This window comes from Polistes canadensis, unplaced genomic scaffold (assembly GCF_001313835.1).
Source record: "Polistes canadensis isolate GaletaPanama2010 unplaced genomic scaffold, ASM131383v1 scaffold_85, whole genome shotgun sequence".
NCBI classification, from domain to species: Eukaryota; Metazoa; Arthropoda; class Insecta; order Hymenoptera; family Vespidae; genus Polistes; species Polistes canadensis.
In genome coordinates, this window is record NW_014569632.1 from 63,355 (window position 1) to 81,546 (window position 18,192).

At 33.3% G+C, this 18,192-nt stretch overlaps 1 long non-coding RNA gene across 1 annotated transcript; it reads right to left on the bottom strand.

Moving 5' to 3' along the window:
* Positions 1-2,919: 2,919 nt before the first annotated feature.
* LOC106786841 lies at positions 2,920-7,819 on the bottom strand. The gene is made up of 4 exons (XR_001381701.1): positions 7,745-7,819; positions 5,086-5,237; positions 3,550-3,936; positions 2,920-3,282 (listed from the first exon to the last, which is right to left on the bottom strand). It is a non-coding gene; the product is annotated as an uncharacterized LOC106786841 (long non-coding RNA).
* Between the last annotated feature and the right edge of the window lie 10,373 nt (positions 7,820-18,192).

Below are 18,192 nucleotides of genomic sequence, written 5' to 3' on the forward strand. Positions count from 1 at the left end.
GGTGTTGAAAGAAGAAAGATAAAAAATATATATGCATAAAAGTTATCATCGTTGATGGGTGATTTTAATCTTACAACATTCGACTGAATTCCGTTGGGTCTTACGTTGGGGCCTAATATCATCGTAATCGTTAAGAAACCAACGGTTCTTCTTCTTCTTCCTCGTAAAACTTATAAAGGTATATACGTATGTACTTGTAGTATGTAAGTAGACTTGTATATCCTAAGATAAAGTCAAAAAAAGAAAAGAAAAGAAAAAGGAAGAGAGATATAAAGCAGAGGGAGACAGTAAGAGAGTTTAAGATGACGGAAGATTTCTGAGATACGCCGGAGGACGTTGTTGTCTGAGGATGCTGGGGGCCGAGTTTAAATGTGAAGGAAAGAAGAGGAACGTTTCGCATCGATGAGTATCATCCGACGATTACGTATCGGGTAAATCGGTTAAGTTGCAACCGTTCCACTTTCCTGGACAAGGAATCCTCGACAAAGATATCGTTTTTAGTACCACCGAAACAACCGATCATCGTCACCCCTTCTACCTCTTTTATCGATTCATTCAACCTAACGAGCTTATCTTTTACACGTATAACATTTCTCTCTTTCATTATTTCATTTCTTACTGTTTTCCTTCATTTCTTTTTTATAGGGCCAGAGGGTAGAAGGGTGTGGGGATACGGGGGTTTGGTTAAAGGGGCCGGGACCCCATGCACATGCAACTGAAACTTCAACTTCAACTGCACATGCAACTGCAACTGCACATGCAACTGCAACTGCACATGCAACTGCAACTGCACATGCAACTTCAACTGCAACTGCAACTGCAACTGCACATACAACTGGATAGGGGGGCCGAGGCGTCAGGGTTGTATAATATACCTGTTCAAAAATTAAATGTAACAGCATTATACAACACAATAATTATCGAGTACCGATAAAAATAGGATAGAATATTATACGAATTAATATCAGGTAAGTCCAAAAAAGTTCTTAAACATTTTTTGCGAAGTTTGTAAATAATGTAATGCGTTCAAACTTTTGGACTGACCATGGATATATGAATAAATAAATATTTTTGCATACTATTTTATTAAACCATTGGGTGTGTGAACTGAAAAGATTACAAAAATAAGGGTGATGGATGGTCTTCTTTTGCGTTACGAAGAATAAGAAAAATAATTTGAAAGGGGGCAGGGTTGAAGGGTAAAGAGAAGGAAAAAGAACGTAAGACCGTTCCCTGTGTGTGAATCTCGTTTCTTCGGTCCTCCCGACGATGATGACGACGAAGAAGACGACGACGACGTCACGTCGCGAGTGGACGGCCTCGATTAGAGCAACGGAATAAATTTCTGCGGAGTGTGGGAGCGAACGGCCGAGGTCCTCGTCTCCAATTGACCCCACTTTGCTAAGAAACTCAAGCGACTAAGCGGGCAGATTTCAGTACCGTGACTGAGGGGCATGCCTAGATTTTCGCAGATTACACTTGCACCACAGGTAAAACCACTGTAAGTTAGATTGAACATAGTCGTCTTCGTTTTCTTTTTCCTTTTTTCATTTTTCTTTTTAAAAGATCCTCTCGTTGTTGAGTTCTTACACTCGGATGAATTTTTCGCAAAGTAACATCAAAAGAAATTATTTTATTCTAAATAAAATATCATCCATTATTATATGTACTACATTTTGAGTATTATAAACGCATATATGCGTCCTCGTCAAATTTTTTTTGTCTATAATACCTTTCCATGGTTTTTATGATTGATTTCTTTTATATTTGATCCCAATTGTTCGCACATTAGTATAAAAATTATTTCTGTTCTTAACTAGTTCAATCTCGAGCGGGTTAAACGATACGATAATTTGTTTAATTGTTGTAATAATGTTGTTAATTTAAAAATTAATTTTAAATATAATAAAATAAATAATTTATCATAACGTAAACATGGTAAAGATTCCCGCGAATTAGCATTATTAAAATTCTAAAAATTATAATATGACATAAAAACCGAATTCGAGGTATAGAATTTGTAGGCAGTTAAAAAACAAAAAATTGTTGAGATTAGTGGGTGACGTATTACATTTTCGTTGTGGTAGTAGTCTTCGATAACGAACCACTTTGGTTGCGTACAAATATGGCATATTGACGATACGACATTGTGGGTGGCTATAGTCATCGCTTGGACGAGTCTTTAAACGTTAATTGAGACGAGAGTCCGCGCGCGTTGGTGGTCTAAATTCTTCGCTATTCCGGGAAGACTATTTTAAGACGCATCTAAGATGAACGTGTCTGAAACAATTCCGCGAGTTCTAAACTAACGTTAGTTGAGGGTGGAAGGTGACGGTCTCCGAGCGTAGGTGCGAATTTCATTTACCCTGCGACATTCCGTGCATGAAACTCGTTCGAATTAAGAAGCAAGTCAGCTTTTAACCAACCAATCCCACTCCTCCTCGTCCACGTCTTCTTTGATTTGAAATCTTGCCTATGTTTTCATAAATTATACTTTGTCAATGATTATTCTCTTACAATTAATATCGATACTTGTATTTATATTTATGTTATTTTAATTAATACTTTATAATATACTAAGATTCGAAACCCACCCCCTGAACAAAAAGGGAAATTACTTGTAATAAAAAGTATTTGAAAATAATTGTTCATCGATTGTTTACACATACACATTTCACGTTTAATTTGATATATTTCATATTACGGTTGCCAATGAAGTCATAAAAAATGTGTGTGTGTGTAACTAAACGTTCAATTTATTTATTATTTTAAGATGAATATACGATTGATGAATTCATTTGAAATATTAATATTGTAGATTATAAAATGTTGATAATATTTAAAGCATGGGTTGTTTCTTGCTATCTTACGTTATTATAATGTATATAGGTATATATATATGCATGAGACCAGTACAAAAGAGACGAATCTTCGTTGTTCAGCTTTATTAATGTCAAACGTGTTCAATATCACTTAGATTAGCACGAAATTGTCGGGACAGAGTTCTCGATCCGCTTCGTAACGCCCACACGCGAAACTCCGTCGCTTCTTAAGTGGTTCCAATGAAAAAAGCGCACACTTAAGTCGCCCGGCTCTCGGCGGTTGCATTATAATTACTACAAATTGAATCGTTTAGCCGCTTTTAAGGTCGTGAGATAGTGTCCGAGAATGTAGCCCTCGAATAAATACGACCCTTCTTCTTCCCCTCCTTCTCCATCTTCTTCTTCTTCTTCTTCTTCTTCCTTCTCGATAAAGTCCAACTCTCCAATTCGTTTTCCTAACCTAAAAAAAAAAAAGAAATACAATATTTACTACCTTCCCGAATGTATTAAAATTCATTCCAACGATATTTTATCATTACGATAAAACACTAAAGTATCAAATGATATTATTTATTCTAACGTTAATCATTGTATTAATAAAAAAAAGAACATTATTTATTGATAAAGTGCAAAGTAATACCATCGTTGTTACTAAAGGCAATTTTCATGACGTAGGGGAAAATGCGAAATAAAAATGAATAGTTGGTTGCGATTAAAATCTACTTACAATATAGCTGGAAGGGTTCCGATTGTATACCCTAAGTTTTTCTTTTTATTGGGATCGATACGGTAGACTTGTTCGTTCATTCGCTTCTGTTTTTCCCACACCAAAACGCCCCCCTCTCTCTCACTCTTTCTCTTACTGTTTGTGTGTGTGTGTGTATGGTTATAAATCGACAAAGTAAATATCATTTTCCCCCTGGGCTTTCTCGCTGTGGTCGTTATGAATATTCATTCCGGTAATGACGTGTATAATTGTGCTGCCGGCCGGTATCCTGAAGGTAGGCAGAGAAAGAGAGAGAGAGAAAGAGAGAGACAACTATCTCTTCAGCACGATGCCTTCGGCCCTTCGATGGGTTTTGCGTAACTCCAGTGGTTGATTCGAGCTTCGAGACTGGAAAAAGCGATTGCAAATCATTCGGTTCTCTCACTCACACTTGCGTGACTACTTATGGATAACACATAAATGATATAGCAAGTGTGTTAGTTATATATGTGTTAATAAAAGGAACATAGGAAAAGGTTTCGAAGAATGATAGTTCAATTAATTCATGTCTAATATTGTTTTCGTTTAGATTTCAATGCGGATAAATTAAACGAACGTGTTAAAATAAATGAAATTGTATTTTAGTTAATAATATATCTATCGTTTAACCGTTTAACTGTTGACTCCTGTTTTTACATTATTTTCTTCATACAATTTTCTGCATTTAGTGGCACAATTTTGGCATATGTCCGAAAAAATATGTCAGCAGTTTGACGATTAAAATCAATTCTTAGTTTTCGCGTGTTTTAAAAATGTTTTAAAGATTTTTGTTTAGAAGAAGATGAAGATGAAGATGAAGAAACTTGAAAAAGATAAACGTTCAGAGACAAGAAGATACCGTCTGGAAACAGAGAAGACGAAGAAGACACTTGTTAGAATGAGACGTGTGCTGGCAAGAAGGGAGATCAGTAAAGTGAAACGTTTGAGGCACCCACGCGACCACCACCGACTAGATGAACTGTTTGTTGCTGCGTTTCAGTGAGTTATGGCTGGTCTGTGGCCCCGTGCTACGAAGCCGCCATATATTAACAGCTGAAAGCCAGCAAATGAGATCCGGGAAACATTACAATTACCATCGCAAACAATATTCCCCTACCTACCCATTGGGTGAGCCGAAAAAATGATTATTTACAACCCATTATATTCGAGGGACAACTCGAATTTTCAGTAGAATCAAATGAAGAAAGTAAAAACGTTGCGAAAATTCGCAAACTTTAGTACTTCCATTCAGGATTTTATTTTTTCTATTGTTAATGAAAAGAAAATGGAAAAATTGTTAAGTTATTTGTGTGACAAAAGTGAATTTTATATTTGATTAAAAATAAACATTGATATGGGACACTGATTTTTCAATGAAATAAATAAAAACGTTTGGAAAGGTTGAATATAAATTATGCAGAGAAATGTTAGAGATTGTTACAGCAACATATAGGTTGGGTGAACACGGTGACAAATCTTAGGTGGTATGAGAAGAATAATGATTCACTGTATATATACTTTTTAGATTTTTTTTTCGTCGTCGTCGTCAAATTCTCCGCCTTATAGCGTATCGTAGTTGTAAATTTTACGGAGGAGGCGGTGGCGTTGGTGGTTTTGTACCGGTACTGATGTTGGCACCGTCGACACCCCGTCTGGGGAGTTTTAAATCACTAAGAAAATGATTAATAAAACTATTCATTTGGCACGCTCGTAGATAAATCATAAGACGACGGTAGGCGTCGTTGCATCGTGACATTGTACGATGCAATGACCACCTGCCTGTCCTACGTTTTCTTACACCGGTGTTAATGTTATCGTGGATTTCGTTACTGGTAACCAATCATATGTTTCCATTTTTCTTTATTTAAAAATAAAACTTTTATGAAATTTTATTAAACAACATGAAAATATAAGAAGAATTCACGTGATTGTGGAAAGTTTTGGTTTAATATGCACGCGTCACGTGTGTGTGAGATAAGTCTAAAAAATGTAAAAGCATGCAGAATAAATGTGAAGCATGATCCTTTTCGAAATACATCGTTAAATTAGTTTTTTAGCATACCTGAAAGAAGGGGTACAATTTCTTTTATTAATTTTTAATTATACTGACTTGCCGAAGGCTATATACATGTGCAGAACAAAAATAATATTAGGAAAGTCGAGAAAAACAACATTGAATAAAAGTACTTGCAAAGAGGACACACCAGTCAGTTTATTGTTTGATTTCGAAGAGGTAGGATCGTCTGACGTATACACCGTGCTCCTAAATTACAATTCACAATTTTTTCGACTAATTAACAATTTTTTCAGATATATCGAACACTGTATTGTTATCTACTAATACATACAATTGTTTAAACATATATACATTCGTATTAACAATGCATACCTATTAATATACTTGTACACATTAAATAATTTCGATTTGATATTTTTTTCGGACGAAATTTTTTACATTCGAAGTAATCACTGCTGCATAAAACATTCTAATGTACTCTACTAATATTTTGGATTATTATTAACTTGTCTTTTTTAATTGAAAATTGTCATATAATATAAAATGTCATTTTAAAACTGTTCAATATATTCCAAGTATACTCTAATAGATATCTCATTCTTAAGTATCATAAATATATTTTGCATTATTTTTACATTAAAGAATATTAAAATTAATTTTATATTGTTTCATTTTTATCGTACTCGCATGCAACGTATATTTTAATTTTGTTGTTGTTGTACTTTCCTTACACTGTCTCATTATGCTCATTTTTTTTCTTCCTTTTTGTATCACGTAAATCGCAGTTGTGGTATACTTAAGAGGATCCATCCTTCGTGGCAGCTGCATGTATCATACTTTACCGACATTCAAAAAGAAAAAAAATAGAAATCGAACGATTTGCCAACGAGAGAAACGATTATACCGCTAAACTATACCTTATAATCCCCAATAAAATCTTAATCTCTTACTTATGAGAACATGCGCGAGAAATCCCGATGAATTATGTACTGCTGCACATTTATTTATAAGCTCAAGGCCTCAAACTTAAAGTCTTTAAGAACTAAAACGACTAAAACTTCAACGACGGATATATACGTCACGTTATTAATATTATATTATTAATAAAATATATATATATGAAATAATTAATAACAATTATAATATTATTAAAACTTGACAAAGATATAAAATGATTTGATATTGTATCATTTTGTTTCTCTACTCAAAATATTTAAACTCAACGATAAAATAAGGGGAAACAATTTTTTTAGGAATCTTGTTTTTATTAAAAATTTTTGATTACGTACCAGAAAAAATGACGAAGGACCGTTAAGATTACTTAATATTCTTACAATGAATACAATGGGTATATTCTATGCGAAGTTTAGGTATGCACATAAATCTACGAACAAGAAGGGCAACGCGTGTGCATAAGTTTTATTAACGTGAGCAGTTATCTAAGCTTGTATCAGTAAAACCTTTCGTTAAATATCTTATAAATCTTCGCTCTTAAAACATTAGGGAATGTTTTGAATGCGCCTAATACCGGTTGCTGATTTTTTCGGACGACTACTACGAAGCGAAGAATTCTTTGTTTAATCTGAATTTATATTTCATTTATATGTTGATTCAACGAAAACAAAATTATACAAAGCAAATAATCTAATATAATAAATTAATTATTTATATATTATAAATATTATAATTATAATAATTATGAAGTAAATTCTCACCCGTTTAAATACATATTCACCTCTATCACGAGAATTATTCAGAATAAAAAATTGATTAACCTCACTTATAACACAAATTATCTAATTCTATTACATTCTACGTTCTACGTTCTATTCTACATTCGTATAAAAAAATATGCGATAGTTAATAGCTTTAAATAAAATGTTATTTACGACAAATACCTATCGAAGAAATAACTATGAAATAGGATCCTTGATCGTAAACAAATCGTTCTATAGACGTACAAGAATTGTTGCGAATTTAGACGAGATAAAAAGAAAGAAAAATATAGGATAGTTAGGAGAATACACAGTCCGGGACTGATGTTAGAAAGAAACTAAAAGAAAGAGAAAGAGATAGATACGAGAGACTAGATTCAAAGCAGTAGGAATAGAATGCGGTAGGAATCTAAATGAGACACAATCGTGGTGAACAATCGCATACCGACAGTGCACAGAGACTTTCTAATAAGCGCTTCACGGCGCCAGTCGGCCTTGCTAGGACTACCGGTCGTGTAACTACTCTAAACTAAACTAAACTAAACGAGTAAGTCAGCTGGCCGAGTATCTGATTGATCAGAATTATACAGTACCATCGTATAACGGCGAATAACTTGATCGATTGCATAAAAAATCTCACGTGGAATATCATTAATCGTTTATATTTAAAATATCTTTATTGTGTTTACTCGAATTAATCAATCTAACTGAGTAATCATCAGTTTAAAAGTAGCAAAAGGGACTAATAAGTGTCTCCGGTTAGCATCTGTTTTTTTCGGCACAATCACCGTGACGTATAATTCAAACTTCGAACGAATAAATGTTCAAGGATTGTTTGTGTGTTCGTTAATTTCGGTTAAAATGCATTTAAAACGCATCGTTAAAGTTAAACGTTTAGTTTCTATACTTTTTTATGTAACGATGTGCATAAAATTTCTCGTGTTACATCAAATAATGGGGAGAGAGACCATTCATCTACGAGTTAGATCTTTTTTCCTCGTGATACGTTGGGAATATTAAAATATCAATTTTATTATTTTTCTATTAGAATTTTCTAATACAATTCAACCCCTAACTTTTTTTTGTTACAAGTTAAAAATATTTAGAAATACTTTAACTTTAATAATACTTTAAGAACACTTTATGTAAAACTATTCCTACCGTGATTTTAATCAATTGCATTGTTAACAGTATACTTTTATTTCCATTTAGAAATGAATAATGTACAATCAACATTTCTACAAAATTTTTTACAAATTACAGGACATGGTCAATTGGATTTCACGCGTGGGTTGATTTAGCGTTAACAACGGGTCGTAAATTTAGTTTCAACGATTTGAAAAAATCCAATCCCCCTATCAAAAAATGCTAAGAGAAATATTTTATCTTGGAACACTTGTCAAAGGGGACGGGGGGGGTTACATTAATAAAACCGAAAGGGTGATTTTTTAATACGCGACGCATTGTAAGCGCGGGAGCGGTTAATTACTTCGATGACCACACAGAGCGTACAGGAGGTTTAAAAAATCGTGCAATTATGCTAAACCATCAACACTGGGACCCGGGCCCACCCATCTACGTAGTCCGTTTTATATAATCTCTCGCGCCCCCTTTTACGTCAGGGTGATACGACGTGCCTGGCATTCTGCACGTTCATCTCTTCACAATTTACCCGTCATGTGTGTGATGCAGAAAAAAAATGTCTTTTTCTTTTTTATTTGAAAAGTTTTTTTTTTCTTTTTCCCCCCCGATGATCTCCTCTCTTTCATTTCGAAGTTTCGATAAGATAAAACCTTTTTAATCGATAATCGAGCAAGGGTTACTCAATTATAATTGAAAATTGAAAAGCCATTTGTCAGAAATAAAATGTTAAATTCAGTTAAATTCAGTTCATTTCAGTCACAATTGATCGAACGTCGAATGTTTCGTTTCATCTAACATCAAAACACTTTCAAAGTATCAATCTTTTCATCTGAGATTCTCTCTCTGTCTCTCTTTTTGTCTCCTACCACAAGCAATCTGGTGACGCAGCCACGAGGCACCTGTTGCACACCCAGTTTCGAGTCATAGCCACGAGGAGACGCCAGCTATCGGTAGATGCATAAAAAGTCACGTCGTGGTTATGAATTTTCAAAGTTTCTATCTCATAAATGGATATTTATGCAAACAATCTGAAAAATAATCGAATAAATATTCGTAACAACAATTTTTGATTCGTCTTGATAAAAAATTTCGAAAAATTAATTCTCGTGAGTGAACTTCTACTTAAAAAAATAAAAATAGTCCCCCAAAAAAAAAACAGAAAAATAATATCATCAGTTTATACAATGAGAAAATGTTTAAAGGTGGTATTAAGTGCATCATAAATTAGAAAAGATATCAGAATTTGTAATACAAATCCGTTTCTCGTAGTAGGGAAAATGCATCGATGTAACAATTCCTGTTACCATCACCACCACCGTGTAGGAACAAAACCTTTTCCATAAATCTAATCGATCTTCGTTTCAGAAAAGTTTTCCCCTCATTCTTGACGATGTACACGCGATAACTGTCGAGACACTCAGCACGTTTCAAAAGCCGCTCGAGCAATAAACGTCGTGGTTTTCATTCTGAAAGGGCAACCAATATCCCTACTACTACTACTAATACTACTACTACTAATACTACTACTACTAGTACCCATATCCATCCATCCCTTCTTGAAATGCGTCCCATGAACTTACACACACGGCAGAGTTCAAAAGAAAGAAGAAAACTTGGTTCTACCCGTGGTAAGAAACCTAACGAGCGCCCCGCTGTCAGAACAGGGAACAATAACGATCGTAACCTCGAAGATTTAAGTGGAAATAAAAGAATTATTCGTTTGCCCGTTGATTCAATTAAGCCCCCAAGACGGTGGCTCCTATCTTCTAACGTTTCTTGCCCCTTTCATTTTCTTTTTTTTTGTTTTTTCTCTTTTTTTTAACTTCCTTCACAACTTTTCTTCTTCCTACCACCCTCTTGTCCTATCTTTTCTCTTCATTTTCTCTAATATTCGCGGAGAGAAGAAGGAAGAAACATCATAAACATTCGTTTCATCATCATCATCATCATCATCATCATCATCTACACGCCGTTTGCCGGAGCTAATGCTATATTTCGGAATTTATAGGTTTATTAGCTGACAAATGCGATAATATTGGATTGGCAACTAAGTCAATGAGGATTTTAAGTAATAATCAGATTGATTTATTACTCAAAAAGGTATTCTACACGTAGGAAAAAGAGTGTACTTTAATTTAATATAATAATCATTAAAATCCATTTGCTAAAAGTATAAAAAATATTTACCGAAACTTTTCAAAGAAATTGCAATAATGCATAAATTACAGCATTGCATTCTCTGACATTTTTAAAACTTTTGCAAATCGATTTATAACTCAAAAAGATATTCTACGCATAGATAACAGAGTGTACTTTAATCTAATATAAAAATCATTAAAATCCATTTGCTAAAAGTATAAAAAATATTTACCGAAACTTTTCAAAGAAATTGCAATAATGCATAAATTACAGCATTGCATTCTCTGACATTTTTAAAACTTTTGCAAATCGTCTTTAAACTTAAATAATTATTTTACACGTGCTTACCGATCATCAAAAAAGGGGAGGAAAAAGGAAGTAAACGTTTCTATTGAGAAAATAATTCCGAATTAAAAACTTGATGGTATCGATGTTAAAAAAAAATTCACCAATCATAATTCCAACAAATCGTATCGTCAGCATTATGTGAATTGTTAAAATTTTTATTAACACGTGCATTTATTATTATTAACATTATGACAATTGTTGTTAAGAAGATTTTTTTACCTTTTTCCAATTGAAAAGTTTGTAATACGATGCTACGAATTGCTTTAACTAAATGAAAAGAAAAAAAAAAACACGGAGACAAAATTTGTCACCGCGTGAAACGTGATTATCTTAGTCGAGTAGAGGCAGGTAGTTAATTGACGGTAGCGAAATGTTCACGGGGGGTTACCGGGTGTCATTTCACGCGCTTATTATCGTTAATTTTAATTAGAGTCAGCAGTTTACTCGCTGACGACTGACTACTCCTCGAATGGTGTTTCAAAACGATACGTTGAAAAGGGAAACAAAAATTTCAAGAATAATCAAGTGAAAAACGGGAGAATGATAAATACAGGAAGCAGCGGGGGGTGTTGCCCACATGGAAAAGGTATAGAAACACATTTTTCGGAAACCGACTGGTGTTGTGGTCAAGGCGAAAAAAAAGACAGACACATCCCTGTGATCCTGATTACATACGACTACGATTACCATGGTCACCATTACTAATATCTTTTCACTGTTATTCGTTTATTCGAGAAATAAAGAAACCCCGTGGTGATACGTGAGTCTTCTTCTTCGTCCTGCTGATTTTTCAGTTCTTTTATTTTTCTTATTTTCTTAACAAATTCCCTCCTACCCACTTATGTTATGAGGGTGGGCAAAGGGGGATTTTATCTTCTTCTTCTTCTTCCTCTCATTTCCTTTTTCATTCCCTATCTCTATCAGATATTCCATGCTAGTGTCTAACCTTGACAGCTCCTGAATTCTCTTCAACTCTGGGGATACCCTGCCGTTCTTGTTACGCGTCCCCCGCAGTGAATCTAATTCCTCTAATCTCTAAGACACGAGTTTTTAAACGATGATTCTCTTTAAACATTTTTTTTCGTGGGAGTATTATTACATTGGGATACGAATTTTAATATAAATCATCATTTATATCTAAAAACAAACGTGTGATTTGTTTCATTATGCGTCAAATATAATCGGATATAAACCAAAAAAGAAACGTCATGATTTAAATCAAGTATAAAAAGTATCATCGATCATTTTCGCGTGAAGTGATGCACTCCTTACGAGAAGAGGGTTGGGGGGAAAGAGAAAGAGAAAGAGATACACGATTAGGTTTTATTTTGTTTTGTTTTTTATAAAAGGAACAAATATAATACATGGGGATATTCCCCTGAAGGTATTCCACGCGTCGGACAATTAAAATTTTTTTAATCGTTCCTTGTATAATTGCATTGAATTAGGTATGCCATCTCTCTCTCTATCTCTCTCTTTCTCTCTGAAGTCTTTGATTATTATTGTTCGTCGTGCGAACGAAATAACAGACGTATAGAAAACTAGTAATAGTAGTAGTAGACGGGTTAGAACGATGAAGAAAAAAAGAAAAAGAAGAAGAAGAAAAACGAGTGTGTATATGAATGTGTGTGTGTGAGAAAAAGAGAGAGAAAGAAATAAAGAAAGAAGGACACAGGATTAAGGGTGGTAGAACGAAATGTTTCAACCGAAGGGGATCACTTAGGGGAATACGTCTCGGTGATTATTGGCCGTGATAATGATCGAGTCCCTGCAAGTTGTCTATGGCGTGATTGTAGGTCGCGTTTGGATCCTTAGGCAATGTGCGAGGGTGGTTATTAAGGGCGACTGGTTGTTCCATTCTCGAAAGAAGAATAACTTCGTAAAGAATCCCTGAACTTTATGAAACAACCTTTCAAAAATCTTATTTACCAAATTCTATTACAAATATTCTACACAATTTCTTTCCTTTCTTTACCTTTTTTTCGGCTCATTAATCCTGACATTTTAAATGAAACAAAAAAACAGAAGTGTACATTAATTATGCGAAAAATGTATACGCGTATGATCGTGAGAATGATTGATTGAACGAATACATACAAAATGAAACCTAAAAAATATAAATTTACTCGAAGTAAATATCATTTTAATTGGGCGACAATGATTCCCGCTAAGTGTTCGAGAATGTTGTTGCCCATTTGACCAATATAACAACTGTATATCTATATATGTATGTATGTATACGTATATTTATGTATGAGTTTCACTGCGTTCCTTGTTGAATTCTTTATTTGCGAAAGGGGCTATTTGGGCCGACGTATTTAACCACGAGAGACAATGTAATAGCCCGGTAATTAGGCGAGAACGATTAAAACTGCTCCTTAATTGGCAGCATCGTAGAACCATCCGAGTGATTTGCACTCGAGTTTTTATTTTATTCCATTCTTTCACTCTTTCATTCTCTCTCTTTCCGTTCACTCATACATAGCACATATATATATACATACACACAAATAAATTATACATAAATATGTGTACACATACATGCATACCACTCTTCTTCTTTTTCTTCTTTTTCTTCTTCTTCTTCTTTCGCATAACACTCTCACCTTCTTTTTCTTAGAGCTTTTGACTGCGCGTTACCCTTCACCGATAAATCACGTTACCTGGTGTAAGTAGTAACTAGTAACCGATTCGCATTTGTACGACTCACGTGAGATATTAGCTATTACAAAGAGTTATGGCAAATGCGAAAAGAAGACACCCTCACTCTCGCCCTTGCTCTTGCCCTTGCCCTTGCTGGGCGGGTGGCAATGACTGTGATCTCAAATGATTAATTGCATCATGAAAACGTGGGTAATTCGTTGAAAATTTTCCAATGTAACATTTTTATACGCGATCATAGATAAAAGTATTATCTTTTTATATTTTGTTAAGAATTATATTTTCGTAAATTCAGACTAGATCTTTTTTTTCGGTTTTCAAAACGTTCGAACAACGATAATTTGATACACTCGATTTTTTTGTTTTCTTTCGTAAAGAAAAGAAAATAAACGAGTAACGTAAGAAAATGTTTTAGTTTCGGATCATTTAACTAAATTGTAATTACGATAATAAGCGTGGTGGCCCTTTACACCTGTCTCCTCGAAAAAACAAATCACCGTTTAACTGTCCCCGTTCTAAACTCCACCCCCCATCCCCGCTTCACCCCCTCATCTTCCTAAGATTGGTTTATTTCTACGAAAATGTTCCGAAATTTTTCATGCAAATATTTTTGTCAAAATACCTATAATAATATCGAAAAGCGGTTTTAAAACAGAAAGATGATTTTTTGCGTTCCTCCAACTCTTCCCTACCCCTCCCCATCCCTCTATTCTACCCTTCTAAGGTTTAGTACGTTAGCTATTCAACGCCTTAGGCATTTCGATATTTTTGTCACGCAAAGTTTTGCTTTTTTGCCTAAGGTATAACGACAACGGAATAATGATTTTGTCTAATGACTATTCTTAAAAATCGTATTATATAGGTGGACCTGTTTCGATTTTCCTTGAAACCCTTTTACAACGAAAACACCTCCAGGTGTTACTCATCTCATAGTCGAATTTTCAAACAGTACTTTCCGTCAAAGTGATCATACTAAATTCTTCGGATCGTTTAAATTAACAAAGATCGAACTATCAAAAAACAGAAAGAAAACAATCCTGTCTTTGATAATAATTGAATTTGTTTTAAAAAAAAACATTTATTCTAATTCTAATCCAATATTAAATATCAAATATTTCCTTACACACCTAATTGTGAATGAAAAAGACATTTTTATTTGTTATTTTTAACAGAAACGAAGAAAGAAATAAATGGGATAAAAATGAAACGCGTTTCAAGGGATTTTATTCGGCCATCAAAGAGGACGATTATGTCCTTTACCGTGAGCTCTATGCCTCTAGGTAAAAAAAAGGAGTGGGGGGTCGACATTTCGTCTTTTTTGAAATATAAAAAATTCTGGTGTGTTTCTTAAAGGGGGTCCCACCCCTGTTGTTGGTGGATCATCCTTTTCTCCGCCCTTTCGAACACGTCGCACGTCTCTTTTGGTTCGTTCGTTGGTTCGTTGGTTTCAAACTGCGACGCGAAATCATCTTAAGCGCCAAATTACACGTATGCTAAGTGGCCACGATTTAAATTATTATTATCATCGTAGGCTGCGCGCCTGCCACGGAATTGCCCTTCCGAGAATGATTATACTGAGATGCCTGGGGTGGTTCAGAACCGCGTGCGTACGCTTCCTTTCCTTTCCTTTCGTTTCGTTTCATTTCGTTTCATTTCGTTTAGTTTCTCATTCGAATTTCTCTCAATTCTTCTCTTTCTTTCCCTTTTTTTCATTTAAATGCGATTTCAACTGACAAGGAGAAACCGCGAATTGTAATTTTTAAACGTCTATGAAAGTTTAGAAATTTATTTGGGATCGTTAGAGCTTAAGGACCCTACAGAAATTTTACATATTGTAAAATTAATACTGTATTGTATATTTATATTTATATTATATTATTTTTTTTATATATTATTTTATATTTATCAAGTATTATATTTATATTATATATATATTCTGGTTTTGTAACAATACGTAAGTCTCTGTTTTTTTAGGAAATTTGGGTTAAGTTTGACTAGTATTCTTAAATACCATGTCTTTAAATCGTCTGTCAATAGAACTCCCTAAATTTGTTGCCTAAATTTTTATTTTATTTCTCACCTATTTTTTCAACTATTTTTTTTGTCTATTTTTCTATAGGAAGTTGTATTATTTTTATTAAAAATATAATGGCAAGTATGGTGCATCTTTATCGAAAAATGTTTCAAGTTTCTATTATTTACAAGTGTTTTTATTTTACTGTAAAATTATTTTAAGATTCTTTATATTACTCAAATGATATAATAATTAATTATAAACTACATAAAATATAATAATTTTTTAGAATATAATATTTTTATTTGCCTGGTTCGATATAAATGTCTTTGCATATTTAATATTTATAAAATAAATAATATATAAAATATTGTTGACAGAAAACAGAAAATTTATTAAGCTTATTTCTGACAATAACGAAAAAAAAAGAAATTAATATAAATTTAAAATGAATTAAATTAATTTCATTGCTCACATATGTATGAGAATAAAATTTCTATTGGATAGAAAATGTGAGAACCACTGTAGAAATGATAGAGTATACAAAAGCAATTCGTGTTCTCGAACTGTGCACGATTGAAGGCGATTCTCGTAATACGTTATTAATTTGAATGCCTCGTGCGTGATGAATTATTTAACGATGCGATTAGCCTAATGCATAGTGAGTCCTCCATTCCCGCACCCACCCCCCATCACACTCCCTCCCATTCCTTTTCCATCTCTTATTTATTCTCTAATCTTTTCTTTCGTTCTTCTTCCCCCTAAGACAACATTTTCGTGATCTGAACAACGTAGACCTAAAACTCACGTATCTCGATTCATTTTAATTGCTTAACTCTTAGAAGAATGAGTAGGATAAACCTTAAAACTTTCTTCTAGGAATATGAACGTTTATTTGATTATTATCATCGTATAATATACGGTCACGGCTATTTTCGTTTATACCTTTTTACACTTTAATCTAATGGTAGAGGGGTAGGGCATAGGGGAGGATGTAATAGATGATTATTTAAACATCAAATTTTCTATCATTAAAATGACGTTTATTATATCCGAAATAATATAATATATATATATACTAACAAAGCTAGTTCCTGTTCTAAGAACAGAATTGTTGGGTTTGTGACTTGTATTTCTGCAATTTCTTGCAATTGTATTTCTTATTTTTTAGTCCCCATAAAACAAAATATCTTCGTGGATTTTTTAAAAACTGCAATTTACGATCAATACAATCATGATATACCTCAACAATGTTTATATTTTGATTTTCAAAATGAACATTTTATTTTTATTAACTTTTAGTATTATCATTTTCCACAACTTCATCATTTCACATGTTTAAAACCATTTTTTAAGGGTTAAAAAACAATTTGTTATCTTTTTATAATATATATTAATTTGTGACTGATTTCTAAGAATGGGAAAGCAAAAAAAATAGAAGAAACAAAAAAATAAATCGAAGTGAACATTTGTAAGTACCTTCAGGGACATTCCAGGTTAAAGATAAAAGAGAATTCGAACTGGAGGCAAGATACCTCGTTCGTTCAGTATAAATATGATGAAGAAGATGAAGAAGAAGAAGAAGAAGAAGGTATCTTCGCCTGGAGTGAACTCTTTCGATGATCGTCAAGTGGACTCCAGTGTAATTAGGGCTCATAGTTTGGCCCGCGGTGAATACTTCGAAAAGTTTTCTACCGAAGAAAGGTGAAGATGAATAAGAAAGAACGAAAGGGATGAGCAGACAAAGAATTCGTCGAATCCGACAGATGGGCTCATGTCAGATACCAAGGAATTTCGTGGGTGGGTCCCCCAAAGACCCAAAAACGTGTCCCTAAGGGCGTCAAAGAGGTACTTATCGAGTTATTACTCTTATTTCGAAACGTTTCGTTAAAGATATTTTTGTTAGTAAGAAATTTAAGGTGTTTCTCTTTACATTTATTATCATTATTATTATTATTATTTATTATTATTATATTATTAAAGTTTTTCTTAAGTATTCGAGAAAAGATAATTGGAATTAATTTAATATTAATAGAACAACTTAAAATATTGGGGAGGTTAACCAGCTTTTAGGTTTCTATGAGTAAAACAGTGGAAGGATTATTATTTCAGATATTAGAAATAGTATGCTTTGTGTATTATATTTATATTTATTTATATTTAAATATATATGGATCGTTTATTTTGAAAGTGGTGTAAGTCCATTTTCTATTGTTTCAAGAAAATTAAAGGTTTGCATATTGGTTAATTTAAAAATATTCATTAATTATATCAAGTTCTATAATGTTTCTATTAATTTATCGATATGTAATTTGATTATATACATTACTTTTAGGATAATATAACTAAAATAATATATATTTATAGGCTGCAAGTGGACTTACACAACTTTTAAAATAAACGGTCCATATATGGAGTGTCCCAAATAACACTAGTCACAATTCTCCAAGAACTTGCAAAAATCTGACAAAAAAATACTTTCAACCAAAGTTGATCTGTTTTTAATTGTACTTTCATTTTATATAAAAATCATTAAAATCCATTTGCTAAAAGTACAAAAAATATTTACCAAAACTTTTCAAAGAAAT